This window comes from Mustela erminea, chromosome 17 (genome assembly GCF_009829155.1).
Source record: "Mustela erminea isolate mMusErm1 chromosome 17, mMusErm1.Pri, whole genome shotgun sequence".
In the NCBI taxonomy this organism is placed as follows: Eukaryota; Metazoa; Chordata; class Mammalia; order Carnivora; family Mustelidae; genus Mustela; species Mustela erminea.
This window is the reverse complement of record NC_045630.1, coordinates 44,694,507-44,722,248: the sequence shown is the minus strand read 5'-3', so window position 1 is coordinate 44,722,248 and position 27,742 is coordinate 44,694,507. Positions and strand designations below refer to the sequence as shown.

Genomic DNA, 27,742 nt, shown 5'->3' with positions numbered 1-27,742 from the left:
TTACAGGGCAGGGGACACGGTGCCTCCAGCATACCCAGAAGGCCGGGTTTCAAGGTAAAACCTCGGAGACCCTCTAAACCTTTCCTCTTGGTGGACTAGCGGCGTCTACATCACCTGAGAGGTTGTTAGAAATGTAGAATCTCGGGCCTTACTCCCAACCTGCCGAATCAGTCTGTGTTTGCAAGGTCTCCCAGGTGGCTCTCAGGTACGTTAAAATTTGAGGGGCTCCTGCGTGGTTCAGTTGGGGAAAACCAATGATTCTTTTTTTTTTTTTTTTAAAGATTTATTTATTTATTTGACAGGCAGAGATCACATGTCCGCAGAGAGGCAGGCAGAGAGAGAGAGGAGGAAGCAGGCTCCCCGCCCAGCAGAGAGCCCAGCAGAAAGCCCAGCAGAGAGCCCGACATGGGGCTCGATCCCAGGACTCTGGGATCATGACCTGAGCTGAAGGCAGAGGCTTTAACCCACTGAGCCACCCAGGCACCCCAAAAACCAATGATTCTTGATTTCGGGTTAGGTCACGATCTCAGGGTTGTGAGATGGGAGCCCTGAATCGGACTCCGTGCTCAGCACAGGGTCTGCCTGTCCCTGGTCCTCCCCTGGGTGGTGTGCTCCTGCATGCACGCGCTCTCTCTCTCTCTCTCTCTCTCTCAAATAAATAAACAAATAAATAAATAAGATCTTTAAAAAAATAAAATAAGAAGTACTGCCCTACATTGTTACTCAGCTTGGGGTAGGAATGAGGGCCAGGGAGAGAAGAATCCTATCTTGCAAGACCTCGAAATTTGTTCTACTGACCAGGCTCCTGGGGACGGACATAAAACTATTTCTAGGATATTCGATCACAGACTGGCCACATTCACTGTCTGCCTCTTGGAATACCAGCGATACAGTTTTTCTAAAACACTCATGCCCTTTAAGAAAATATAGACTATATAAATAAAATATAGTTGTGTTTCAAAAAAAAAAAAGGAAATATAGACTATGTGCGTTTTCTGCATTTTATTAATAACATGCTCTTGAACATACTTCAAAACCTTTGGATTATACATACAGTTGGAATCATTTACATGCTCTGTGTCGGGTGTTACATTTATGAGCTATTTCGTTTTGTTAATGTCAGGCCCTTATTCCAGCATATGGAATCCTAATTCTTCCAGAAGTGTGTTAGCCATCCAGCTAGGCTTTGTCACTAGAAATTTGGGTAGCTTGCCTTCTGAGTCTTTATGCAAATCATGGATGAAACCGTGGAACCCAGCAGGCTCCCAGCAGACCCCGTGGCACCCTGTCAGACTCATGCCTCTGTTCAGCCAGCATTATCGAGAGCAATGGCTTTATCCCCGCAATCGTATGAGCTGGTTTTGGTTCTGGCTCAGCTCTCTGCTGCCTTTGGCAATGTTGACAAGGTGTGACTGCCCTAGATGCCCGTTTCCTCTACTGCAATTGAGGAAATTGGGGTAGTCATCAGCCTCCCCTGGAATGCATTAAAGAAATCCATGTGCCTGAGCCTCCCCTCTCCCCCTGAGATCCCCATCCAGTCGGTCTGTGGTTGTACCCCGGCATTAGTATTTTAAAAGCTCCCTGGCGGGGTGTGTGTGTGTGTGTCGGGCGGGGGGGGGGGTGGAATGGAGAAAAAAAAGGAAAAAAAAAAGCTCTCTGGGTCATTCCAGTGTGAAGCCAGGACTGAGACCCCTGGGCCAGATCATCTCTCATTGCACGCTCTATCCCTCTTCTCTCAGAGGCTCCAGGGTGCCTGGTAGGCATCTTCTGGGGGTTCTGGTCCCACAGTCTGAGCTCTGCTGGCTGTGGTCCCTGCAGAGAGGGCCTGGCTGGCTGGTGGAGTGCCGTGGCCAGGCACTGGGCATGCCACGTGGGACTGCAAGGCAACCTTGTCTTCCCCAAATCCCTTGGAGAAGACTTGGGATGGCTGCCATCAGCCACATGCTTTCTTGCCCTTCTCCTCTGGACAAAAGGATCATCTCTGACTTCTCTGATTTCTGTGTTTCTGAGCTTGCTGCTTAAGAAAAATAGCCAAAGGCCAGTGTGAGTCTGTTTCAGTGTCTGTCGGTCAAGATGGCTCCCTGGCTCCTTCCTCTCTTTGCCCTGTGTTTCTCTTTCCCTCTGTAACTCGGGAGGTGACAGCCCCTCTGAGGCTTCTCTTGTGTCTCTTCCCCCTCACAGACCCCTGCAGGCCGAGGGCTGTCCGATGCAGGAGCTGTAGCAGCTCTCCGGGAACCTTGCCGACAGACCCATGAATGCATACCCCCCCACCCCTACATCCCACTGGGTGTGTGTGGGGGGGTCTGAGCACCTGCTTGCCCAGCGTGGCTCTTTTCGGGGGCAAGACTGACTTTTCTCTGGGGCTCAGGATGTCACTATAAGCATCCCTTCCCTGCTCCTGGGTTAGGAGTGCATCCAAGATCCATGCTATCTTGTCCTGTCCCCTTCCTCCCAAGGGTTGTCGCCAGGGGACCCGAGTGTCTCTGCAGTGGGCTTGTTAATTGGTGCTTCCGTTGGTTGATTGATTCTAATGCGGTGAACGTGTATTTACCCCGGCAGCCGCCTCTCAGACAGCCCTTAATTGCAGGCACGAGAGAGACAATAATTATGGGATAATGTGTGGCTTTTGTGTGAGTCCTTCTCCTTGCGTGGTGTCAGCAAACATGAGGGTTTGTTTTCCAACATTCAGCTACCCTGCCGAGGGGATGCCACAGCCCTGCTCACGCTTGTCCCTGCTCACTCCATCCCTGTCATCCAGCCCCCCCCCCCCCCACCTGCCCTTTGTCCCTGGATGACAGAGAGAGAGAGATTCCTGTCTTCCAGAATGGCGGCTCCTACTTCTCATGCCATCGTGGCCCCATTTTTAGGATTTGTGAGGTTGACTTGGTGCCTTTTTGGAAAGGAGTAGGCTTTTTTTTTTTTCTTTTTTTTTTTTTGAAAAGGGTGTGAGTGAATGCTAAACCAAATGCCTTATTGCATGGGCCCTTCTCATCTTTGTTAATCTTTCTACAGTTGTAGTCTATGTGTAGTCGGTGTCCTGGGTCATGCATTTCTTTTCCTTTTTTACAAAACTGCTTCCAGGCATGCCAACGGGCCATAAATGTGTCATTTTAAATGGAGTTCTAAATAATCCTGTCATGTTACTTCATTACTGTATTGCTCTTCTCTTATTACTGGGAATTTGGGTTATTTCCAATTTGTTGCTATTATGAATAGCTCTACTATAAACATCTCTCTGTTGCGGAGTTTCTCCCCAGTTATTTCCCAGGGGGGTAAAGTGAGTTATGAGTTCTATTGATCTGAGTTCTATTGATCTGGCGCCATGCTGGGAAGAGCTGAGGGGAGGTGGAAGCTGGAGGCTACTGGGGTGGGGGGGCATTCAGTGGGTTCCCTCCCCTCCCCGTCCCAATGCGCAGCTCCTTCTCACCTCTTCCCCTTCTGTAACTAGTGTGCCCCTTGCTCCAGCTTCCCTAGTAACAACCCAGGGTAGTGAAAGAGACACCAAGTCCTCTGGCTATCCACTGACCACCTCGAAATATAGTGGCTGGAACAGTAATGCATTGTTACCTCTCAGGATTCTCCAGGTTCTTTGGGTTCAGCTGGGGTTTTGCTGGGGGTGTCTCTTGCCCCTGTAGTCATCTGCAGGCTGGACTGGGCCAGGCAGGCAAGGTGGCTCCTCACATAGCTGTCTCTGGTGCCAGGGGAATTCAGTAGAAAGAGAGGGCACTTCTGGCTGAGACCGTCAGGCCAGCCCCCATGGCAGGTATGCATGCATGTGTGTGCGTGTGTGTGTGTGAATCTGGGGCTGTTAATGTGAGCACGGGCATGTAGCCTTTCCATGTGGCCTGGACTTCCCTCGGGGGCGTGGCAGTTGTTTCCTAGAGAGTGTCTGGAGAGAGTTGTTTTTTTTTTTTTTTTTAAGATTTTATTTATTTATCCGACAGAGAGAGATCACAACCATGCAGAGAGGCAGGCAGAGATGGGGGGAAGCAGGCAGAGAGGCAGGCAGAGAGAGAGGGGGAAGCAGGCTCCCTGCCGAGCAGAGTACCCAATGTGAGACTTGATCCCAGGACCCTGGGATCATGACCTGAGCCGAAGGCAGAGGCTTTAACCCACTGAGCCGCCCAGGCACCCCTGAGTCCAGAGAGAGTATTCCAAGTGATCCAAGTGGAAGCTTGAGGATTTTGGGGGGAACTTTTTTTTTTTTAAAGATTTTATTTATTTATTTGACAGACAGAGATCACAAGCAGGCAGAGAGGCAGGCAGAGAGAGAGAGGAGGAAGCAGGCTCCCTGCTGAGCAGAGAGCCCGATGCGGGACTCGATCCCAGGACCCTGAGATCATGACCTGAGCCGAAGGCAGCGGCTTAACCCACTGAGCCACCCAGGCGCCCCGGGAACTTTTTTTTTTAAGTAGTCTCTGCCTCCCAATGTGGGGCTCGAACTCATAACCCCGAAGGCAAGAGAGTCTCATGCTCCACCCACTGAGCCAGCCAGGTGTCCCTTAAGGCTTCTTATGCCCAAGTCTCAGAGTCACACAGTGTCTCTTCTGTTATATTCTCTTAGTCCAACCAAGTCACAGGCCTGCCCTGATGCCCTGGGGTGAACAGATCCACCTTTCAGGACAGGAGCAAAGAATTTGCGGTGACCTTTGTTCCTCCGCCTGGAAACTGGAAACGGGAAACACACATCGGTTAGTATCCCATGAATCCCCTCAGGAGAGGCCATAAGAACCCCCACTCCTTCATGCCCATTCCAAATCCGGCCTTTCACAAGGCTCCAAAGTCATGTGACCTCTTCTTGGACCCTTCTCATGTCCCCGGGGCATCATCTCTCTCTTCCAGGAAGCCTGCCTCCATCCCTTTTCTAAGCTCTAGAGGCTCTGGGTCTTCAGCTACCCTGTCTTAACAAGCTCTTATCACACATCCCGGCATTCAGGAACTCAGGGGCTTTTGGGCTTGCTTGGCTTGCTAGGTTGTAAACTCCTGCTTGAAGGCAGGCACTCTGTCCTGTTCTTGTCAACCTCCATGCCCTACCCTAAGGACCTAGTGAAGTTCCTACATGAAAAGGCCTCCCATAAATTCTATTTCCTTCCCCCTTTTTATACGCTGGACACTCCACTGACTGTTGAATGAATGACTAAATTATCTTACTGGAAGGCCTGGCAGGGAAGAGAAGGAAAGTTTACTGAACAGCTAGTGTGGGCATTTACGAGCACTGGCTAGGAGCTTTATACATAGAAATGATCTTATTTTACAGCAGGTTGGGAAGTACATAGAAATATCCCTGTTTTACAGATGATGACGCCGCCGTTCCGAGCTCTTAAATGGTGTGTCCGAGGGGACACTTTTGGGTCACGTAGTTAGGAAGTTGTAGAGCTGTGGTTCAATTCTAGATCTCTGGGAACTTAGGGCAAGTCTTCGCTCCTGGACCCTTGACCTCTTTGGACCTGTTTTGTTGTCTGTAAAATGGGGAGGGTAATAATTATCTGTTATTGGATGAAAGGACATTAGACCTGCAAAATATCCTGTGCTTAGTCCAGAGTAGCCATCCCCTCCGTATGGTCCTATCATGACAAGACTTCCTGTTCTCCAGGGTTTGGCAAACACTGTCCATTTGGGCTAGTTTTATGGCTCGTGGTGGTTGCCGGAGCTGCCCTGCTAACGCCTTTGGGTGTGTGCATTGTTCACACGTCATACGTCATTATTTGGGCACCTGCTTCCCAATCATTCCTTCCCTCCCTCTGCAGCAGGCGAAGACTCATTTCCCCTGGATTCCCCTCCAGGGAGCAACCTCCCACCTTCTTTCTAATCCCAGTGCAGACAGCCAGGTCCCAGCGACCCAGGCAGCTTCCCTGACAGCAGCCGGGCCCAGGGATCCCACCCTCCCACAATAATTGCTTTTGTTTGCTCTCTGAAAATTAATTCCGACAAGAGCTCATTAATTCTCTTCCTTTTTCTCATCCTTCTGCTCATGTGCTCCCTTCACCTCTCTGTTCTGATTCCATTTTTGGGGTCTCTCCCAGTCTCAGCCCATGCGAGGACCCTGTGCAGGGTGAGTGTACTGTAGGGGCGTTCTATAGGGTGAGTTACAGTATGGACGAGGAGACCGCAGCCCTGGGAAGGGGATTTCATGGTAGTGCTGGAGACCGTGATAATTTATGTCTTCTCTTCCCTGATGCCCTTCCCTCTTACTGCTTTGGCTCTGGCCTCGTCATTCTCTGGCTTGAGATGCTGCCTGGGAAGGGAGAGCTGGCTGGTCTCGGCGTCCACTAGTCTGGTCTGGTCTTCCAAGCTCATTTCTCTCTCCCACTCCTCTGCCTGGCCACTGATATATAGCATGGAGTTGCCGGAATCACAGAGGGCAGAGGAGGTTGGATTTTTTTTTTCCCTTAACTCTTCTCACACTCTTCCCTCCAAAGATCCAAACTGAAAAGTCTGGGAGTCCAGAAAGTTTCTTAGAATTCTTTCCTCCCAGTGCTAGTCGTTCGGTGGAGCAGCGTGCCCAGGGGAGGTGAAATGGAATCCATCCCAGCAAACTGCCTGCCAGGACCCACGGAGGAGACCTCTCAGACCCCAGTCTCTTTATCCCTCCGGTCCCTCGCTAGCAGTGGTCCGTTGATAGCTTTTGTGCTTCTGTTCCAGTCTGATTCTATTCCTGGATGCCTGGAGTTTCACAAATACTCAAGTGCGGGGAAAAGCATTTCCCACATCCATGAGGCTTTGCAAATGTATGTCCTTTGCAAATGTATGCTTATGAGCCCGTGGTGGGGTGAAGTAGGAGGAGGAGAGGGGAACCACAGGCAAGCTGGTCCATTGATGATGCTGCATAACACCTTCCAACACACACACACACACACACACACACACACACACGGCCCTTCCATGGAGTCTGGCCTGATCACCGTGGCCAGAAATGACCTCTCTTTCCACTGAATTCCTCTGGCACCAATGACTCGTAGCATGTACAGGAAATCTATGCTTTTACTCTTAGAATGGTAGTAGAAGATCATCTTGGATAAATAAATTGGAGCTGGATTATAAAAGGCCTTATATTTCCATCGGAGAAGTTTAGCCTCTATCCCGTAAGCATAGAGATACACTGAAGGTGTATGAGCCAGAGCATGGCAGAATTGTCTTCCGGAGAGAGCAGGGGGACAAATTCAGAGGCACACTTTCATCTCCGGGACAAGGGGAGTGGGGGGTGACATGATTCAGAGAGTCGGCTGGGGTGTGTTTAATTTATACTCTAAAGACTTCATGTTGGAGGGGGGAGATTGGTTAGGAATGGGGATTTCTGATGACACACTCAGAACTACATCTGGGGCTCAGGAGGCAAGTCTGGGACTCCAAGACTTAGGGTCAGCCCTCAGGGATAGAGTTGAGATGGTGGCTGGAGGCAGGAAGGTTAAGGTGACACCAGACAGGGGGGATTAGGTTACAAGACCCCTTGGAAAGCCCTTATGGACACTAGAGAGGTTTACATCAGGTCCCCCCCCATGTGGAGGGGCTTTTGCCCTTGAAACACCGTAAAAGTACCTCTCAAAGGTGACCCAACAAGAATTACTTCCTGGCCATCAAAGTAGTTGAGGCAAGGTGACGGAGGACTATGGGAGAACAGCGGCCATGGTTCTGGGAGTGGGGGAATTGAAAGGAGGTACAGAGACGTCCATGTCACATACGGCCCATCATCCCCGCTGCTTGACTCAGAACAGCTGGTCTTTTCGGCTCCCCTCACCCCTGCCCTAGGGTGGGGGCGCTCAGCCCTTACTGCCCAGACAGAAGAGGGGGAGGAGGGAATGACATGGTTCCTTGTCTGTCAGCTTTCCCCCAAGGTCACTTTTGTCTTTGCTTGTCGAACCAGGCACCATCTTCCTGGCACGGCTGTCCCCGGAGCCGCCATCGCCGGCAGCTCTGGCAGACGGCAGAGAAGGGGTAGCTATCTACTGAAGCTTCAAAAGATGCATTTGAGAGATGGGCTCCTCCTTCAGACTGCTCTCTAATCCTGGAAAATAGCCTAACCCCTACCTCCCTTGCCAAGAGGGCCTTCTCTAGAGCCTTTCTCCGGTGGGGGAGGAAGGGAAGGACTTGGTTCAAGGGGCCCAGCCTGGGTGTCTATACATCGAAGGGAGTTGTCTGCAAGCTGGGGCGAGGCCAAGCTAAACACCCCCCACCCCATCAGCTGCCCCAGCCATCCTGTTTTCCTGGCCTGGCTGAGAATGGGGCTTGAGGGTTGGCTGTTGGTTAACCCTTGAGTGGCCAAAGGGAAGGAAGGAGTCCCGGGGGAAGTGTCTCCATCTGGTGGTCTTATCAGGACCCAGTCCAGAACCCACCTCCAGTGGTGATCTTATTAGGAGTGCAAATGTGTTTCAGGGATACTTAGAGAAGTTGTTGGGGTGGTCTCTGAGTCACTCCTCTCGTCAGTACAGAGATGGAAGATTTCCCTGAGCAGGATGAACGGAGTTTTGCTCCCACCCCACTTCGTTGCCTGCCCCACTTGGCCCGTCCCTCTGAGATGGGGGTTGTGTTAGCCATACTGTTCATCTTGTTCCTCTGCCCAGGAGCAGGATTGCTTGAGGGAACCTTTCCAGGCCTCTGGGCTGCCGTATGTCTAGTCCATACCGCCTGCTTCACCCCAGCCCAGGCCTGCTTCCAAGGAAGGTTCTGGAGACAGGAATCTTTCCTTCCCCCACTCCTGCTAGTCAGCATCCTATCGCTTTTGGCCTTCTGTGTCTCAGACCTGGAGAGAAATGGCTCAAGCCTGGACCTCATCAGAACTCACAACCTCGGAGGGACCTTCCGGTTTTAACAGGGCTGACGAAGGAGCCGTGGTCAATCAAGAGCAAGACGTGCTTAAGTTTTTAAGAGAGTTCATTGCTGGTGAAACCCTGGGCTTGCCATACAACAGTCTACTTTTAACCCCTGAGGCCTCTGAATGTGCCCACCTCGGAGGTGGGTGACTAACTCTTGGTCCCCAAGTGGCAGGAGAACAGAGCCAAGCTGTCCTAGCAGGACCCGCCCTCGTCTGACTGCTCATGTGAGGGCCAAGCTTTGGGCTGCCCAGCGGGAGAGAGTCTAAGTCTCGGAGCCTCAGAGTGGGGACTGGCCCTTCTGGAAGACGTGTGACTTCAGGTCGTGCACTGTCCCCTCTGAGCACCCACTGCTCAATGAGCCACAGTCTGGGGATGATAACATAAGCCTTTCCTCCTTTGGGTTTTGTGAAGCTGCAGGAAAACCAGTTCACCATGTATGGAAAGCGCTGCCCAGGTCAGAGATTGTGATTCTGGTTATGATGTATAGGAGAGGCAGAGACCTCTTGGAGTCCTGGGTTTTCGAGCTCACTCCTCGTGGAAGCTCCTTGAGCCCACAGCTTCCTACCTCTGGGGTGGGTGTGAAGGAGGAGCCCTGTGGCGGGAGTTGCCACTCCTCTGAGCAACCCCCCAACTTTGGGCCAAGCTCTGGATGGGTAGAGAAACCTCAGTCATCCCACAAATACGAATCATAGGGCCAGATCATGCCTCCCGGCCCAGTCCTGTCTTCCCTCTTCTTCCTCACTCCTCCTTGCCAGCATGTTCCATTCGCCTCTGGTGGGGGTGGGGCGGGGCGCCTGTGGCCCGGCCCGGGGTCTCTGTGTTCTCTGGCTTGGTCTGTCGTTGGCCTTTCCCTTCCTGGGGCTGGCTTGAGATGCCGGACAGAAACCGGCCCCCTCCTTCCTAGGTGTGGCATGAGCTCTCATTTACAGCAATGATACCTTGCATTTATGGGGCAGCCTTTCCTCTGGGAGCCCAGAGCGCTTTTCCTTCCGCATGCTTCCTTTGCCCCGGAGGTGCAGGCTGAGCCGTGACTGAGGCTCCGAGTCGGTTGGTGGCTGCACCGGGTTGCACAGCCACACAGCCAGCAAGCGGCAGAGCCAGGATTTGAGTTTCCAAGTCAGAACTGCCCTGGGGTGAGTGGGGGGTCCCTAGAGCCACAGCAAGGGTCCTGCTGCAAGGATCCTGCCGTGTTCACCACCCGTGGGATGACTCCAGCGTAGCCTCGGGCTCTGTGGTCCCTGAAAGTCAGGGAGTGTGAGGATGTGGGAGGCCGTCCTCTTGTGGCCGCCCAGCGTGGGCATGAATATGGAACAGGCACCTTAGATGACTACTCAGTGAACCCTCTGTCCCCCCAAAAGGGCAGCTCTGGGCAGGCTCCTCTGGCTCCCTTGATTGGGCCCTGGGTCTGAGATCTGAGGTGGAGCCTTGCTCCTGGCGCTCTGCCCTCGGGAGGGAGGTAGGTCAGTCCCCTTGTCTCTCTTCCAGGAGCAGGCTGCTAGGAGGTAGGAAAGGGACCTTCTGGCCATGTGGTGTGTCTGTGGCTGGCTCCCGCACCCCCCTCCTGGGCTGGGAAGGACTGGGAACTCCCCCTGAGAACATGGTTGGGGGTTGGGATTGGCCCCTGGGGACCACCGGAGGCGTGGGGCTCGGGATGCAGGGGTGGGCGTTGGGTGACCCGTTCCTGGGGGCCTCCAGAACCCTCCCCTTGCCCTCAATCCCTACAGCTGCCTTCTCCCCATCCCCCGCCCCTTTTTCTCTTCTCTTCTCTTTCACTCAATTATTTCCTCGGCAGATTTGAACTCTGGAATTTGCCAGGTGTGGTGCTCCTCCCCTCGTATTTCTTCCTTCTCAAGGTCTTCTCTAGGTGCCTGGTACGGCTTCTCCCTCTTCTTCCTGAAGTCTCCCTCCCTTTCTCCCTCCATCTTCCCTCCTGTCCCATGAACCCCTGGAGCAGCAGCACCAGGAAGTAGAAGGGCAGGGCCAGCGCGGAGGTGCTACGTGTTTGCCCAAGGTGGGGCTGACTGTAGCTGGGCCCCTCTGCAGGGCTGGGATTGAACATGGGCTTGGGCTCCTGGCTCTTCTGGGGCCTGTCCTTCCTGTACCTTCTTCCTTCTTCCCTCTGCCCCTTCCCCACTCTGGCACCTAAAGCAAGCAGAAAGGCAGGAAGGCATTGGCCCGAGCCAGCATAGACGCTGCTTTGTGGACATGCTAATTTTTTTCGAGACCCCAGGTTAGTGAGAGGCCAAATTCAGTACAGGGCTGGAAGAACCCTTAGTTTCCGGCTCTGAGCCAAGGGGTCTGGGGAGAAGGGGGACTGTTGAATTTTGCATCCGAAGATGGAGTGTGGCTCCTTCACTAGCTTGTGGCGGAGCCCTAAGAGGGTTGCTTTCTCTTCCGCAGTAATGGCCCTACCTCTGTCCAAGGACCTGGCTGTAATGTGTTCACTGCTACAGCGGGAAAGGGAGGAGGAGTGAGGGGCCCCTCCCATCATGTTCTCAAGGCGGGAGCCCCAGAGGCCAGAGCCAGGGTCCTGGCCAGCTCACAGGATTTTATTGCACTGTGCTTATGTTACCACGGTGGTAATTACAAAGGGTTGGATTTTTATTAAAAGCAAATAACCAGGGGCACCTGGGTGACTCAGTTGGTTAAGCATCCAACTCAATTTCAGCTCAGGTCATGATTTCAGGGTTGTGAGATCAAGCCCTGCATCGGGCTCCACGCACAGAGTGGAGCCTGCTTAAGATTCTCTCTCTCCCTCTGCCCCTCCCTCCTTGCCTCCCACTCCCAGCTTGTGGAAATGCGCTGTCTTGCTCTCTAAAAAAAAAAAACCAAAACCAAGAACAACCAAAAAACCCCTTTGTGTCATAGAAAATTGCAAACATATAAGAAGAGAGAATAGTGTGATAACCTCTACGTACCCAAACTTCAGTAATTCTGAAGTTGGCTCACGGCCCGTCTCGTATTAGACATACTTCTACTTCTTCCTACCTTCTGATTATTTTGAAGTAAATCCTAAGTGGCTTCTCATTTCAACTATGGAGACAGGGACTCTTAAAAATAAGTCTAATTCTCACATCTAAAGAAATTTAAGAACTTTTTAATGTAGTAAAATATACACTTAGTATTCATATTTCTCTGATTATTATATATTTTTTTTCCAGTTTTCTCTTTACCTTGGATCCAAATAAGTCCACATGTTGTGATTGGTTATTATAGATTTTTAAGCATTCTTAACCTATATTCTTTTTTATTCTCTTCCCTCTTGCAGTGTTTTCTTAAAAAAAAAAAAAGATTTTATTTATTTATTGGATAGAGGTCACAAGTAGGCAGAGAGGCAGACAGAGAGATGGGGGGAAGTAGGCTCCCTGCCGAGCAGAGAGCCTGATGCAGGGCCTGATGTGGGGGCTCGATCCCAGGACCCTGGGATCGTGACCTGAGCCGAAGGCAGAGGCTTAACCCACTGAGCCACCCAGGCACCCCCCCTCTTGCAGTGTTTTGCTGAAGAAACTGGGAGGTTTATCTTGTAGAATGTTTCCCATTCAGACTCTGGCTGATTGCATTGTCACCATGCCTTGTAATGTGTTCCACTGTCCCTATATATCTTGTATGCGTAACATTTAGGGCTAAATCAAATGCAGTTTCCTTTAACTGACTTCTTGGGGGGAGTGTGCAAAAACCCCTTGGTTGTGGGCGTACAACTCTCCAGAGACACACAGTGTCTGGGTGTCTCTCCTTTTATGATGCTACCAGCCTTCATGATCATTGCCTAGATCCATTCATTCATTACAGGCTAACTTCCTATTAATGACTCTCTCTAATTAGATGTTGCTCTGTCCTCCCAAAATATGTGAACCCTTACTCTGGGAAGAGGCCTCCTTCTCTGAGAGGTGTTGCTGCAGAAGCTGAGACCACATGGCAACATGGTGGCTCGCTTTCCCCCATTCTGGCCTCTTTGAGGATCACCAAGACCAGCATCCCATAAATACCAGGTTGGAAGTCCTGGAAAGAGTCCTTTGCTCTATTCAGTCAAATTTCAGTTGAATTTCAGGTCTTTGTGCTGACGGAGAGAGAACAAGACAGCTCCAATTAGCTCTGAATGACATGTCAGCCATATTTAATCAGATTAATGGTCAGGCACAAATCTTCCCTGATTATCCCCTCTACCCACCTCTGGCTCATACTACTACCAGGGATTTAATAATAACTCTTTGTAGTTGTGTACTATTTTATAGTATGTGTGTGTGTGTGTTTTTTTTTAAAGATTTTAGTTATTTGAAAGAGAGAGAGAGAGAAAGAACACATGCATATGAGTGGGGGCTGGGGAGGTGCAGAGGGAGAAGCAGACTCATAGGTTTTGATCCTAGGACCCTGGGATCATGAGCTGAGCCGAAGGCAATTAACCAACTGGGCCATCCAGGGGCCCCTAGTTTATAGTTTGTAAAGCATACACACACACACACACACACACACACACACACACGAGAGGGTAAGAGGGAAACTTTGGGGTCAGCTTCCTGGAGTGTGGATCTGTAGCTGCTTGGCCTTGGGCACATTAGCTAACTTTTCTCTCTCCATGTCTCCACCTACTTTACAGGGTTCTTAGGTGTATTAAGTAAACTCGTGCAAACAAAGAGCTTTGCACAGGGCTGACACACAGTAGGTACTCAGGAATTGTTAGCTGTTTTTATCTGGAAGCACCTGTTCACAGCGGTCCTGTCTGGAACTGTGAGGCTCTGCAGATGCTCCCCAGGACAGAGCAGCAGCCGAGGAAACTCAACCGCGTATCACAGATGTGGGAGCGTGCGCAGTTTGCTTCAGGATCTATTGAGGAGGCTTTCTTGTGCACCCCCGCCCGTCATCTCCAGGTAGCCAGGGCTCCAGCCTGAATTTTAACAATGATGAGGTTGGATCCGGAGAAGTCAGGGAACTTGCAGTCAGAAACAGAGTCAGAAGACGGTGCCTAAATTGGGCAAGGAGAGCCAGCCGGCCACCCTGCTGTCTGATACCTGCTCTGTCCTTTCCCCAGCAATGGGAGCCGGCACGAGGGAGGGGGAGGACACGGGGCTTGGCTTACACTTGCTTTTGTATTTTTCCCTTTTGGAGGCCTGGGCTGTGTCTTGCCCTTGAGGAGGGCCCCTGAGGCCTCAGGTCTAGAGAGCCAGGTGGACGGGCCTGCTCTCCGGGAGCTGGAGGTCCCCTGGGGCCTGGCACAGCTGCTCGCCCATCTGCCCATGCAGCTCAGAGATGGAAATCTGCAGTTAGACTACTAGAGCCAACAACCTGCCTGGGCAGAGGAGGAAGCCCACTTACCAGGTGCCAGTCAACCACGGGGGCTCCTGGCGCTAAATTGACCTCCGTGGGCCAGAGACTCCAGGCCAGGAAGGGCTCCAGAGGTGGGGCTCCCAGAGGGGAGGAGGGAGGAAGGGAGTCAGGGAAGGAAATGGGAAGGGAGACTGGGAGGCACCAAGCAGCTCATTTGCTCTCCATTAGCTCCTTATCACTGGCTTGTTCCTGTAACTCTCCACGTGCTGGGCAACATAGACAGCAAGGCACCATTTGTGGGCCTTGGAGAAATGCAGAAAGGAATACTGGGGAGGCTAAATGGGGAGCAAGGCCTCAATCCCAGGTGGGAAGGCGCGGGAGGAGGGCTGGGCCAACGGTAAGCACTGGCACTAATTTCTCAGGCATCAAAAAAACAAGACGGGGATCCTAATGAACAAGATGAAATGCTGTATTTTTGTGTTACTGGCCTCCTGCCTGTTATATCCTTGAACTACTTCTTTTGCTGGGCGCTCAGCCTGTGACTCAAGCATGTGAGCCCAGAGTGGCAGAGTTTCCATCCCAGACAGAGGAAAAGAGGAGGAGAGAAAGGGGGGGGGGGGGCGGACGCCCAAGGGGCTGCTTTTCCCATAATTTCACTCGACAGAGGTGGATTTATGGAGCTTGAATGGCTCCGGCCTAAGCACAGGGTCCTGGGGTTTGGGCAGTGAGTGGAGTTCAAGGGTGCAAGGTCATGACTCATTTAGATCATACAGCCAGAATGGGGCCGATGGGGGCAGGGGACACCGAGTGAGGTCAGGAATGAGGTCACCGAACGAGTCGCAGGGCCAAACTCTGGGCCAGCATACAGAGGCCACTCGTGAATTGTGAATGAATGAATGAATGGACGAATGAACGAATGACCCAGTCAAGGGAAAGGAAAAGTGGTTTGATTACATTTCTTCTTAGACCCTTTAAATTCTCTAGCTCAGTCCTTAGGGGTTGGACTTAGGGCTCGGACAGCAGAAGCTGTTTGTGAGAGATGTGTTGTACGTTGAAGCAAAGCTTGATTGTCTATCCCACAGAGCACTGCTTTGTGAATTAACCAGGATTTTGGCTTCTTGTCCTTTCCTTTCATCTGCACGTCTCTCTCTGTGTGCACTCGCTGGGGTGGGGTGCGTGGGGACACGGAGCCGGGCAGCCACACACGCAGGCCTCAGAGCGTGAGCCGAGGCCTGTCTGTGATCTCCGCTCCCTGTGCCCTCCTGTCGGTCCCTCGTTGTGTTCTGAGTCTGGGTCTCAGCCACCTCGGCCTCCTCCCCTGTGCTGTGCACGTTTGCTGAACTAGGGACTGAGTTGGCGGAGGCGGGAGGGAGACACTTTGTCCATCCTGACTTCTCGAGTCCTGTCTCTTCTCCCTGGCCCCTGAATGGGTCAGACTGCCTTGAATGGACAGAGGAGCTGAGTGTCCACGCCTGTCCCTGGTCTCCATGAACTCAGGGCCCCAGTGTGAGCCTGGGCTCTGTTTCAGCTGGCAGAAGGGGCATGGAATTGGAGCCTGCCCTCAGCTGCGGAGAAAGTCGGCTACAGCAGGACTGGACACGTCGCGTGTTCAGCAGTCTGCCTCACAAGGCAGCTTAGGAGAAAATTAAGTGGATTCAAGCCAGGGGAAGTTCAGCTCCGTGCACTGGGCTGGTGAGGGAGGGGGCTGGGCAGGGCGAGGAAGGGGGGCACTGCCCCTTTTTCTGCTCAGTCCTGTCTACAAGTTAATCGCAGCTCAGCTGTGTTTGGCACTGGAAATGGCCCTCTCCCCATGCCTATCATTTGACCCCTTGTTCCCCTCAGCCGCTGAGATTTTTGTAGGACTAAGTGACCTTTGGGGACAGCCAGGAAGCAGAATTTTGCCCTATGGCCTCCGCCTGGGTTTGCTCACAGGCTCCTCCAAGAAATCACCAAGAAGGACCTTTCTCAGCATTCCAGGTCCCAAGCAGTTTTAGTCCATCTCTAGCAGTATTTTGTCCTCTAGCTAGGAAGGCAAACGTGTCCAGATCTTCTGGAGGAAGCAAGGCCTGGCGAGTATGCCTACAGTAGCACACATGCCAAGGGCTCACTGGGGTGGGCATCGGGGCCCTCAGCCCCCCAGCCAACCCTGAGACCCGAGCTCTCAATATTTCTGAGCATGAGAATTTCACGCGGGGCCCATGGCTTAGTTGCTGTGTGATCGCTTTCATAAGGCGATTGATATGTCTCTATTTTAGTTCTGAAAGTCCTGTATTTGAGACCCTCCCCTCAGTGCTGGGCAAACTGGAACAGTCACCCACCCTCTGCTAGGGGATCCTCTCTCCGCCAGCCCTCTAAACCCGTTCCTACTTCTCTGTGTGAGTTAAATCATGGGGAACATCTCTTCCCACCGTTCGGCTTTTGTGCGCTGACCCCGGAGGTGGGGCTGACCGTTGAGCAGAGATAGGACCTCCCCAACATGCACAAGGCATGACTTCCTTATCTCTCAGCAGCCCCGAGACAATGCAAATAGTTGTCCCCCCTCCCCCGCTGGCAGTTGGGGGTTTCTGCTGAAACCCAGCCAGCCCTGCGGGTCAGACCCTGCCTTTCCACATCTCCTGTCTTCGAGGTAAGTCTGAGCAACATCTAGTCTCTGGTCTCCTTTACCTTCCCACATGCCCTGTGCCAGAGGACAAGGACATGTGCAGGTGACACAATGCCCTTTTTTTAATAAATGAAGAAGCTGAAGTCGAGTATGGGAAGTTTAGTAAGCTATTGGGCCAAGGTCACACAGAAGCACCAAGGCCAGAGCCAGCCTCCAGGTCGGCACCTTCCAGACAAAGCTTCCGGCTTCTGTGACTTTGGGGAGAGTCTCCCCCGCTCCAAACTGCTTCTTCGGTTGTCTTGCCCCTCCCAGTTCAGACTTTTGTCGGAGACATCTGGCCTCAGAGGTGATCATTCTCTTTCTTTGGCCCTTGGCCCCTGTCCAGGCAGTGGTGACGCTTTTCTGTCTAAGTGTCAGACCCCCTGCTGACGGGGCACGAAAATTCGCCCAAGCTGGAGCAGCCCAGCCCCGTCCTTCCCATCCCGTCTCATAAAGGGGTTATTCAGGGAGGCCCCTCTCTTTATTCTATTTATACATCTTTTTAGCATGTTTTTGTGCTAGTGACAAACAGCGGTCTACCCTCCTTAACCCTGCCCTGTTGTGCTTTGGTTGAGAGTTTCCTTCCGTCCTCGGCCCATCACAGTCCATGGCCCTGGGGCCTACCAGGCCCATCTGGCCATCAGGTCAGAGAGGGGAGCTGCTCTTTGGGGGATAGGCCGGCGGGTAGTGGCAGAACTCTGGTGTGCAGGACATGGGACAGGACGCGTGAGGTCCCGCTCCTCTCTTGACAGCGGGGATGACTCATGCGGACTCACGCAGAACCCCGGGGCCCAGGGCAGAAGTGGGACTGCCGTCATCACTCAGCACCCGCGGGAACACTCACTCGGTACGCGGGTAATGAGAAGGGAGTGGTTGCTGGGGATGGCGGGAGCCCGTGGCCGCCACAGTGGAGAGCACGTCCCCGCAGTCCAGGGCCCAGGCTCCTTCCCAGTGCCGCCGCTGCCGGGTATTTAACCTCACGTTGGTTCCTCCGTGAAAGGGAGAGGATGACAGCCATCTCCGAGGGTGGCTGTGAAGACGAAGCGAGTTGCATTTAGGATTGTGCCTGACACAGGACGGCTGTTGCTAACTAGCTCATCCCCACTGCTCCTCACCTCTGCAGGGAGTCGCTCATTCATTCGACAGACAGATCGAGTCCCTGAGATGTGCCAGGAACACAAGGATAAACTTGCTCCAAGTTTCTAGTTCTACCAGCACTTCCTAACGCCCTCTGTTTTTTCTCCAGCCTTCTTCCTTCCTTAAGGTCCAGGGGCAGTGACAGAGGTGGAGAAATGGTGGTCACGTAGGTCCCATCGGGCTCTTAAGGATCCTCGTCTGTGTGGTGGGGACAGCGGCCACTCTCCTTGGGAGTCGGGGACCTGAATTCTATTGATGACCCGACTGGTAGCCAGCAGGAGGCCCTTAGACAGGTTGCCTTATCTTTCTGGGCCTCTGCATCACCATCTTTCAAACGGAATAATAACCCTTTCCATGCTACTTTGTTGGGGTACCACGCAGAAATGAGAAAATAGAAGCACAAGCTTTAGTCTTTTTTTTTTTTTTTTGAGTTTTTTATTTTATTTATTTAAGTAATCTCTACACCCCATGTGGGACTTGAACTCACAACCCTGAGACCAAGGGTCGCATGCTCTTCTGGCTGAGTCAGCCAGGCTCCCCAAGTGAAAATCCTTTGTAAATGTCAGGGGCGGGGACGGAACAAAAAGGAGACAGTCCCTGAGACAGCTCCCAAACTACGGGCAGAAGTGGGCCCCCCTCAGGAAAGGGCTTGAGCGCAAACCCCTTGTAGGCAGTGCTTGGCACAAAGTAGACAGACACACATGAATGCCTGGCCTATTGTTGTAGCCCCGTAGTAAATATTTGTCAAATGACTGAATGCGGCAAATGGATCCAACCAGCGTAAATGCAGGGGAGGTATTACGTTCTGGGAAAATGCAAAGCAAAGGCAAGATCCAGATGGGGCATGATCTATCAGGGAGGGCTTCCTGGAAGAGAGGGTTCAGATTTAGGATGGGAAGAAGGGGTAGAACTTGCCTCGGTAAGGCGACATTCCATGGCACAGGCCGGGCATTTGCAGACTCCCCAGGGCCAGCTAGCTTGGTTTGTTCTTGGTGGGGCGGGGGGAGGTCACAGAAGAAAGGAATGAAAGGAGTAGAGGATGTGGGAAAAGAGCCCTTGGAGCCCAGGCAGAGGAGTTTGCATGGGCAGAGGCCACACTGGGCTTTGAGAGAAAAATGCATGGTGGGGGAATGTGGAGGAGCGTGGGAGAAGTGTGGTGGTGGTTGGTGGTGAGCAGACCCCAGGAGGCCCGGTCACTGCCATCTCCCCTTGAAGGGCGGGGTCCAGTGGCTGATGGCTCTGGATGATGGGGGCCGTGCTTGTGGCTACAGGGGCCTGGGACCACCTCAGGCAGCCACTAATGACACTCTGAAGGCGGCAGGAGCTGGCAGGCAGCACTCTGGTGCTCTGCTGTATAAGCCCCCTGGCTTCCCCCGGCACGGCGGGAAACTGGCTCACTAGCGTTCTGGGGACCTGCTCTTGCAACAGAGAGGGAAGGAAATAGAGAACTTTCAAAAGGCTGCCTAGGCCGTGAGGACTAAAGTCACACAGTTTAGGGCCTTGACGCTGATAAATCATTATTTCCTCCTTTTAAAAAAGAAGTCTAGGCACACACAGGTGCTCATGGGTTAGTGCATTTCAATTGGGCAGCGTGGGATTGGGTGGGGGGTGGATCCCACGGACCCGAGGTCCCGCCTGAACTCTGCCACCTGCTCTGGGAACTTGAGCAAGTTTCTCAGCCTTTCTGGGCATCACTTTTCTCGTCTCCCAAGGCTTTTGTCAGAGAGTTAATTTGAGGGTTAAGGAAAGCCCTGTGTTGGAAGCACTGGCGATAGCTTCTATGATGTGTTCGGGATGCGGTCGTGGTTTCTGCTTTTGCTCTCTCCCTCCCAATATTCCTTCGTCCTCCGCTATGGGAGGGGAGGTGGAGCGCACCCCGAAGGGCCCCAGGGGCAGCTCCTGGCACCTGCTTTCCCCGGCTCAGCAGCAGGCTGGGTCCTGAGCGCCTGCACTGTCCTGAGCTCAGAGGGTACCAGGCTGTGGCCGGGCTTCCTCTCCTCTGTATCCTGCCTCCTAACAGTGCCCAGCACAGAGCATTTTACTGGATGCTTGTTGAGTGAATGATGGTTTTGATGTGGTCCTTTTTTTTTTGAGAGAGAGAAAAAGCATGAGTGGGGAGATTGCAGATGCAAAGGGAGAGAGTCCTAAGTCCCCATGCCAGGTGAGGAGCCCAACATGCGGTTCGCTCCAGCGACCCGGAGATCAGGACCTGAGCCAAACCAAGGGTTGGACGCTCAGCTGACTGAGCCATCCGGACTCCCCTGACAGCTCCTTTAGAATTCAGTCTGGCAGGGGAGGTAGGCTTGTGCACAAAGGATTAAGAAAAAGCAGCTCTGATGCACAGCGAGCTTTGCATCAGATGAAGGAAGCTTCTGGGAGGAAGGGGGCAGTTTTGGGCCAAAGCTTGAGGTCAGCATGAGGGGGTGAAAGGGATGCAGCTCCGGCAGAAGGAACAGCCCGCCCAGACCCTGAGATGCACGGGGCAGCACTGAAAAGGGAAACAGCAGCATGGAGAGGGATGGAAGCACAGAGAGCACCCCGGAGTCTCAGGGCGATGCCGGAAGGGAGGCTAGCCTGCGAAGGGCCTTGACGGCTCGACGAGGGAGCATGGATTTCACCGTTCAAGGGTACAGGCAGGGAGGGGGCACAATTGCTTTCCTCTCTTCTCCTGCCTCCGTCCTTACAGCCCTGTGCAGATGTTACCTGAGGCTCAGAGAGGCTTGTGGCCTGCCTGAGGGTGCACAGCGGATTTGCTGTGGGGTCACAAAGGGAGCTCAGGGCCCTTGGCTCCCACTAAGTGGCGTTTTATGTGACGGACTGTCTTGTTGGTGTTGCTCGACTCCTGCTGTCCTTGAGGACACTCGCAAGGGTGACCTCTGGCTCACACCGTCTCCGAGTCTAGCTTTCAACAGCAGCCTTTTCCATTCAGAGAGCCCAGTGTGATTGAACTTGGACCCCCCCTCCGCCCCCACCCATATCTTTGGCACAAAGGAGAAGCCACAAGATCCCTTGGAATAGCTTCCTGCTACATTTCCAGGTGCCTGGCTGCCCGGCATGGGGCAGGATTGGCTCATGGACTTGTTTTTCAAAAGAGATGGGGCAGCATTTGCGGACTGTATGGCATTATTCTGGATGTTTTGGAGAAGGCCAAGAACCACCGCCTCTCTCCTGATGCTCCCTTCACCTCTTCCAGAGATCTAGTTCCAAGGGTTTACTGCCAGGGCCAGCATGCCTTGCATGTAGTAGGTCTCCACAAGCACGCGTCTGGAGTATGACGGATGTATGAGCAATGGACCACATGGGAAGAGGTAGGGAACCCGGCACTTTCTAGAAAAGGAGATGCAGTGGGGGCCTCACAGGGGTTCAGTCTGCACAGAAAGTCCCCTTATCTCCTCACTCCAGTGAAATTCCGAAGAGAAGCCGACCTGTTAAGTTACGGTTTCCAGTGGTTTCTCTGCATCATGTAGGGACCAAGGCTGCTGCTCAGAAGCCCCTTCTCCTAGAAGCCACTCCTCCCTCCCGCTTCCCAGCCCCTTTGGGAGACAGAGCTTGTGTTTGTGCTGAATCCCAGTGGAGAAACATGGCTCCTTCCTCAGCCTCCCACTGACACGAGCTCCTATGTGTTTGGGGATCCCCAAAACACCTCTAGTGTTGGGGGTCCAGTAGGGAGTTCTCCCCAGGTCATGTCCCCCATTCTCCTAAATCCATCTCATCATCAGGACAGGAAGGAGCCTCCATTTAACAGGTGTGAACAGCAAGGCAGGAGGGGGCAGAAGAGAGGAAGGAAACCGGCAGGTGGTTCTCACTTTTTAGAGGTGGGCAAAGAGGGAAAGAAGTAGTGATGGACAGTCGTGTCTGGAGTCGGGGGAAACCATCTGGCCTCTTTGGCAGCTGAGAGGCTTCCCTTTGGGGCCCTTGGGTGACTCAGTGGGTTAAAGCCTCTGCCTTTGGCTCAGGTCATGATCTCAGGATCCTGGAATCAAACCCTGCATTGGGCTCTCTGCTCAGCAGGGAGCTGGCTTCCTCCTCTCTCTCTCTCTCTCTTTCTCTGCCTACTTATGATCTCTCTATATCAAATATATAAAAATCTTAAAATAAATTTTTGGGAAAAAAAAGAAAGGCTGCCCTTTACAGGTGCTCCTTACCTTGGGTCCTGGGCAGGATCGGGGGCAGTGCGTTTCCAGCATCCCAGTTAGACCAGCAGAGGCCCACGTGCCGTGGTCCAGTTACACCAGCTTGATGTGCCCATGATCTCCTGGTACTTGCTACCCTCCTCCCTCACCCCTGCCCGCCTTCCTGCTCCTTCCTCTGCTCCCCGGCCTTTCTCCCTCCCCTTCCATTTCTTCTCCTCTGCCTCTCCCTCTCTATCTATCCCACTTGCCCACCCTCGCTCCCGCCCAGGAATCACCGTATGCCAGATACCAGGAACGCAAAGATGAATAAGACATGGTCACGGCCCCTAAAGAACTCTCTGGGGGAGACAGACGTCTCAGCCACTCAGCGGTGTGGAGGTTGGGCTCGGAAATACCTGTGGGGGAGTTGAGGGAAGGCCCCGGGGAGGGAGGGGCCACTGCTCTCAGGGTGCGGGAGGGAGGATATACGGGGGAGTGGAAGTTTCCTTGGCTCTGGAAGGAGCCCTGCCTCCCCGGGACCTGCCCTCACTTGAATTCACCAAGTCTATGACCAGGAGCAAGCCCCCCCAGCCTCTCTGGGCCTCAGTTTCTCCATGTTTGCTGGTTGTGTTTCATCAGCAGGGTTTGAGGTTCTCCATAGAGCGAAAAGATCCAAACTGAAGTCCCGGATGTCGCCTGGGATGAGGGGGTGTTCGCCAGCTCTCCTTGAAGACAGTAGACAGGGACGCTGGGATTTCAAAGGGAATGATCTGGAGAGCTGATGGGGTAGAGGAACCTGCTCTTTCTCATGCTCAGGCTCTGGGTTGTCCAGAGCCAGGTGAAGGCCAGGGGGCAGCCCTGCAGGAAAGGGGCTCAGTCCCCAATCACAGCCTGTTTTTTCTTCTTTCTCTTCCTTCTCCCCGTCGGAAGGAGCAGCTGGGTTTGATGAAACCCAGAGGTGGTTCCGGAGGTAAATGGAGTGCCTAGTGCAGGGGAGGCAGGGGAGGGGAGCACATTTGCATCCATCCCAGCAAAACAGCAGCCCACTGGGACAACCAGGGCCACTAGGCCCTTTGAGACAGAGGGGACCTAACTTCCCGGCTCCCCAGCTCCGGAAACCTTCCCAGTCTTCATGGGGTACGCACTCACATGATGAGCACTGGCAAGGCTGGGCTTCTGGGGGCTGGAACAGGACACTGGTGCCCCTCCTGATGTCCCAGGGCGGTGTGGAGAACGTAAAATGAGATGTGATCAGAAAGACCCTGGGGCTTCTAGTATAAAAGGTGCGGGAGAGCCTACTATCTCCAGGCAAGTTCACCACTGTTGAGATTACTCAAGTACGTAGCCCATCATATGGTTATGAGCCTTGTGGACCCCATAATACTTTCAACTCTCATGGTAGAACTCTCTGGACTCTATGGTGGGAGTGGGAAGTGCTATAGCCCCGATTCAAGCCCCTGGAAAATTAAACAGCTTGCTTTTGAGGCGAAAGCCACCCCTCTCGTAGCAGCAGCATCTTCTCAGAACCTTCCTAGGCCTGGCTTTTCTCTCCTTGGCAAGAAGGTGGCCTCAAAGTGAGGCAGACAGGGTAGTATAATGGTTAGAAATCCAGATTTGGGAGGGGCAGTTCAAATCCTGGCTCTAGGCTTCCTAGCTGTGTGGCAACCTAACCTCTCTGTGCTTCTGTTCCACGTCTTGTAAACGGGAATCATTCTACTCTACATAGGGCTGTTTGTGGATGAAATGGTGGGAAGCACTTAGCCCCATGCTCTTAGTACCCTCGTGCCGCCTTTGCCTCTCTCCCTAAATCAAGGTGTGCAAACACCTGTGAAGTCTCTTGAGACTCAGGAATTTGCCTCTAAGCGAGTATTGTCCTAGGACAGACACTTCTTAGCTCCTCCCAGAGCAGTGGCTTTTGGGTTTTTTTTTTTTCCACACTACAGAAAGATGTTTACTGTGTAAACAAGGAAACACATACGTGCATACACGCACAATCCCCTTTATATGTGTGTATAAGTATATGAAATTACACTTTTCTATACAGCACTTGTGCCAAGTGCTTTTCCAAGTGTTTTACATATGTTAACTAACATAATGCACACAGTAGCCTTATGAGGTGGGCACTGCTACTGTACCCATTTTAAAGATGAAGAATCTGAAGCGTGGAAAGATGTAGTGCCTGAGTCAAGAGTCTAACACTGTGTGTGTGTGTGTGTGTGTGTGTGTGTGTGTGTGTATGTGTGTGGCTTTTGATATTTTTACAGAGTGCCGTGTGTTCTGGTATTTTCTATTCTGTTCCACTAAAATTTTAAAATGCCAGTCTTGATTACTAAGTTGTAATTCAAAAGTTACGATGTGGGGGCACCTGGGGGGCTCAGTTGGTTGAGCGTCTGACTCTTGGTTTTCAGCTCAGGCTGTGATCCCAGGGGTCGTGAGATCGAGCCCTGGCAGTGTCTGGGCTCTGTACTAAGTGCGGAGTCTGCTTGAGATTCTCTCGCTCCCTCTGTCCATGCCCCACCTTATGTGTGTACTTGCTCACTCTCTCTCACTCTCAAAAAAAAAGAAAAAGAAAAAGATAAAGAAAAAAAAATTCCAGGGCGAAAGTCACGATCTTTTGGAATTACTCCAAAAGCAAGGAGGTTAATGAGGAGGACACTCCTGACTGACTTGGGGTGGCCTCTTTCTAGAAACAGATGTGGCTCTAGCTGGGACGGTGAGGCAGCTCCTCGTGGTTCCCAGATGGGGATTCTGAAGACGGTGTGCTCAGACCCCGGGAGATGGCTGTTGCTGGGGTCAGGTGTTCGCTCCTGGGGCCCTGGCTGTGGAGATTTTGCTCCCACTCAAATCGGGGAAAAGCATTCTGAGCTGGAGCCCCTGCATGGAGCCCAGGGTGTGAGGCTCATGGCTGAGCTCCTGAAACACCTGGGAACCTCTTAAGAAGCCATTTGGTATTCTATCGACATCCGCTATGTTTCGCCTTTACGTGTGACTTTTGAGATATTTTTTATATGTACTGAGTGATTTTACCCTCACAAGGGCTGAATTAGGTAAACTGATGTTCCGTTCCATCCCATGAGTAAAGGAAGAAAGACACGGATAAGCAGGGATTCGGCCAAGAGCGGACTAGAGCACAGGTCCTCTGGCCTCCACAGTTCTGGTCATTCCAGCTGCAGATCACACCGGCCCTGTCGACCTCGGAGATGCTTAAGGAGGTGAGCGCAGAGAGGCTCTTCACCTACTGGCTCCATTATTTGGTTCCTCCTTCTTCAGCTCCGGTTCCAGGGGTGGGGGGTGGTTGGTAGAGTCATTCCTACCCCCCTCTCGCCCCCCTCCGCCCCCGGTCCTGTCCTATCCAGGTGCAGCAGCCAGAGGGGTGAGGAATGCACTCTGGTTTATGCCTGTCCTGCCCCCTGGTCTTTTTATTGGAGCAAATCTGACATCTGTATTGACTTCCCCAGGGGAGATGGATTTAAATTCCAGCCAACCAGATACAGGTTAACCCAAACACAGGAGGCTGGAAAAGGTGGAAACCAGGGGGAAATTTGTGACCTTTTGGAAGGGACCCCCGTCTCTGCAGAATGGGTCCGCTAAGGTGTTGCCCCTGGGAAGCAGGAGGAGGGGAAAGGTCAGTTCAGGAGGCCCTGGCCGCTCGGAGGTATACTGAGGGAGGCTTACTTGCACATGTTCGGTACTGGCACTGGGGACAAGGGACCTCTGGGGAGGTCGGGTACCCCTGGGCCGGCCCATCGAGATCATTTCTCCTGGGTCCCTATTCTGAGCAACCCACAGCTGTCCTTCGGGCAGTTGTCTCCCCAAGCCTTACCGGGGTGTCTTGTGGGCCAGGGAGGCTCTAACACCCACTCTCACATCCTGCGGCAGGAAAGCCAGGCTCTCGTCCGGCCAGGGCCTCTCCTCCGCACATCAGCGCTGGCGGTGCTTTTAATAGTCTCAAAAATTAAGAAAATGTGTTTCAGAGCCATAGCTGCTCCCAAGGGATCCTGCCTTCTTCCCGCTGGGAGTGAGCCTTCAGATCATTTTTATCTATTGATCAGTGAGAATATATGAACCGAGCAGGAGCCCCTGTGTGCATAGCGGGACTCTGCATTTGGGCCCCAGTACTCTTCCAGCTTCAGTTTGCCATGAGGGACGAAGGAGGCCCTACATAGAGAGCAGGTCCAATAGTGTCCATGGTGATAGATGGGTGTCTATTCTCTTCCTGTTCCTGGGGTGTTTAACGGAGCTTTCTGGAAGAGGTGGCCTTTGAGTTCAGCCTTACGACTGTGTCCACCTGCCTTTCCAAGGAGGTTTACATTCCACGGGCGTCTAGGATGAAATGGGGGACTGGGTTTTGTAGGGGAGTTCCTTGGCTTGTCTGATGATCAGTTTGGCTGAGCATAACCTTAAAGGTTGGCTCGCTGTGCTGGCTGGAGAGGGGTAGGACCTCCTGGTGAGAGAGAGGCGGTGGCCCCGCTGCACATGGAGGTGCCTAAAGCCTTTGGGGAAATATCGAGAAGCTGTGGCCTGATTAGAAAATTGACCTACAGGGGCGCCTGGGTGGCTCAGTGGGTTAAGCCTCTGCCTTTGGCTCAGGTCATGATCTCATGGTCCTCGGATTGAGCCCCGCATCGGGCTCTCTGCTCAGTGGGGAGCCTGCTTCTCCCTCTCTCTCTGCCTGCCTCTCTGCCTACTTGTGATCTCTGTCTGTGTCAAATAAGTAAATAAAATCTTTAAAAAGAAAAGAAAAGAAAAGAAAATTGACCTACAGGGCAGTGGAATGTGCCATGTAAAAGATGAAAGGGCATTCGCTCTAGGGGCCGTTGGGTGCCAAGGAGTTAGGCCTTTCTGCGGCCAGGAGGGGAGGGGACAGCCCCTGGGAGTTTCTGAGCAGGAACACAGTGTGATGGAGACGGGCATGAAGCCTTACTCTGCAGAGGGCTGAATTTCTAAAGCACAAGGCAGAGTCCTAAAGTTTCTCTTACTGCTTGTTCCAAGTGCTTCTTGGTGGCTAACCTGAATCTTTCCTGCTGTAATCAAAGCCCAAGTTGTCTCATCGGAGTTGGAAAACAGCTGAACAGGGCCCAGCAACTGGAAAGAAAAGCTATTTTCCCATTTCGTTCAGAGAGAAACCACCTATCTTGGTGGAATAGGAGTATGCACCTGGGTTTTGGGCCAAGCTGGCCAAGCCCTGGGCGCGGGAGCCACTGAGCCCTGCATTGATACAGGGGTGTGGGTTGGGGGGAATTAGAGCCCCCAGGGGACTAGAAGCCCTGGATCTGTCCTGAGGTGCTGTCCCCCCTCCCCCATGCCCCCTGGCTGACTGGCACACACACCGTCCCTTTGAAAAGCTTGTGGGCAACAGTACTACGTGTTCAGCCTCCTCGTCTCCGTTGTGAGGGTAAACAAGATGGGGCTGATAAAGGTCTCTGGGCTGGGTGACAAGGGCCTCGGAGAAGAGAGACAAGATATGATTCCGGGAGGGCACAGGAGAAGAGACTGGGCGGTCCCACTGTTTCTGGCTCCAGCTTGCCCGTCTGACCCCTGAGAGGGGGATCTGCCAGGATCAAGGCAGGCAGCAGGTGTCTGTTCCCCTCCAGTCCCCTGCTTTGACTGTACCCCAGCTTGGGGGAGCGGGCACGAGTTCGAGTCTATCTTGCCCTCCCAGGATCTTCCTCTGCTGTTGCCCTCGTCCTGTTTCCTGCACCTGCCATCCGCAGCAGTCTCAGAGGGAATCCCGGAGATTCCAGTCTCTAAAGAAGAAAGCTCTTCTTGCACACAGAAGC

At 52.8% G+C, this 27,742-nt stretch overlaps 1 protein-coding gene across 13 annotated transcripts in view; it reads left to right on the top strand.

Annotated features, from left to right (window-relative positions):
* PLEKHA6 (pleckstrin homology domain containing A6) overlaps nucleotides 1-27,742 on the top strand; it is a 139,328-nt gene that overhangs the window by 34,017 nt on the left and 77,569 nt on the right. The window lies entirely within an intron of this gene.